This window comes from Zalophus californianus, chromosome 6 (genome assembly GCF_009762305.2).
Source record: "Zalophus californianus isolate mZalCal1 chromosome 6, mZalCal1.pri.v2, whole genome shotgun sequence".
Classification (NCBI taxonomy): Eukaryota; Metazoa; Chordata; class Mammalia; order Carnivora; family Otariidae; genus Zalophus; species Zalophus californianus.
The window spans coordinates 24,166,814-24,169,019 of NC_045600.1; positions in this window are offsets into that span (position 1 = coordinate 24,166,814).

Here is a 2,206-nt window from a genome sequence, read left to right on the forward strand (position 1 = left end):
AGGCTCACCTGAAACACAGGTATTGTGGGATGAGAGTTTCCCAAAGGAAAGGATGCAGAGTAAACCACAAAGGAGCTGATGGCCTACATGAGCACAACAGTTAGTGCCAGAAGCTCCTTAGACTTCCACCACAATCTCCTCTTCTCTGGCCATGAGCTCTTACCCACCACGACTCTTCTCTGCTCCTCACGAATGGGCTGAGGCCCTCGCTATTACGCAGCAGATTTGCTCTGGTCACATGCTGGCATCCTGGGTGAGCAGAAGCCAAAAACGTAGTCCTTACAACTCCAGACAACTTCAGCTTCCTCCATCCCTTCTCACTTCCACAACCAGGAGAGGAAAAAGACCAAGGAATGGACAGTGTTCTAGGGATGGAAAAAAATGTTCAGAGATCAAGCTGAATCACTCCGTTTCACAGATGAGAACACTGAGGCTCAGGGTAGCTGAGTAACTTGTCCAAGAGCACTCTGCAAAGTCAGGCTCTATGATATTTATATTGTCTCCTCTGAAATCAGCACCAGTCTAGTCCAGGCCTTGGGCCTCCTTTGGGTTTAAAAACTATTTTTGGCTAAAAGGGAGAGGTAGGATGGAGGTCACAGTCACAGATAGGGTTCCAGCCCCCCTGCTATGTCTCTAAGTTCTCAGGAGTCAGTGTGTGAGGTGTGCATGCCCACAGGGTTCTGCGTGGGCTGGGGTGTGGGGAGAGATAAATTCTGAGCATTCAGCAAGGAGGAAACACCAGCAGAATCCACTCAAAAGAACCTCTCAGACTCCTGAAAGGGAAACTGACAGCTTATTATTTATATTATTTATAATATTATTTTTTATTTATAAGAATAGCTAACATATGTAACGTTTAATATATGGCAGGCCCAATCTAATTTAATTTACACTAACTCATTTAATCCTCACAAAGACCCTATGAGATCACAACAGTTATTATTCCCATTCTACAGATAGCAAAACTGAAAGCACAGAGAGGCTGGAGGAGTTGGTACCAAAAAATGTGATGAATTAACTTTGAAAGCGTTTTCCTTTCCGTGGGCACATATCTGCCCCTCAGCCGCCCAGGGCACAGGAAAAGGGTTACCACCGTGATTCTAGAGGCAGTGAGATTCAGGGCCAGAAAAGGTACAAGGTTTCCTGTGTTAGGTTTGCAACCAGGTCAGCCTGCTGCCCCCTGGAGGTTGCTGCCGCTACCTGCCACAAGGGGGCGCCCATGCCCGGGCCCGCATCTCCCGGGTCAGAGACCGCCCCGCCGTAACTGGAGGAATTTAAAACAGGGGAGGAGCCAGGGCGGTAAAAGCAATAAGGAGGGCATCATGGAAGAGGCGGAACTGGCTTGGGCCTGAGCAAGAAGGAGGATTTTAGTAAGTGAAGGGCATAAGGAAAACGATTCATTCAACATTTGCTAAGCACCTACTGTATACCTGAGCATGAGGTCAAAACCTGGTGACAAATGAGAGGGTTCACATGGGGAAGTAATCACAGTAACAATAGCTAGGCTTAGTGCAAGCACATCATTCCCATCATTTCTTCACCTCTTCACTTCTCCCATGGACAGGTAGGCATTCTGATCTCAATGTGCCAGGCAAGGAGCCTGCAAATATGGATTGGCCGTCTCAGGCCACATAGCAGCAGGAGTGCAGTGGAGTCGATTGTGTGCCTCTCTCCCTAACAGAACATTCCGTGACAACACCCTGGTAGCTTCAGATCGGCAGTGGTGGCAGTATTTACACCATGGAAATGGGCAAACACCCTCGGGAGCCCACTGTTAGACATTTCCCAGCACACCACAGCACAGCTGCTAAGAGAATGAAGAGTGGGGCCTGGAACCCCCACTCTCTCTCTCCTAAGCTGGTGCTCTTAGCCATCGCGCTGCCCTCCGCATAGCTCAGTGTAACTAGTGCTAGCAAGCTCAGAAAGGAACACTCCTCAAAGATAACAACCTGACTGCCTTCAGACCAAACATGGCATCCGTTCTTGGCTTCGCTGTGCCTCCATTTCTTCACTGGTAAGATGGGGATCATGATAACATCTGCCTCGTAGACTGGTTGGTGAATTGATACACATGAAGCTTTTAGAATAATATCAGGTGCATGGTAAGCACTATGTAACTATTAGGTTTCATCTGTTAGTTAGGGCTACACAGTGTTTAAAGAACAGGGGCACCTGGGTGGCTCAGTGGGTTAAGCATCTGACTCTT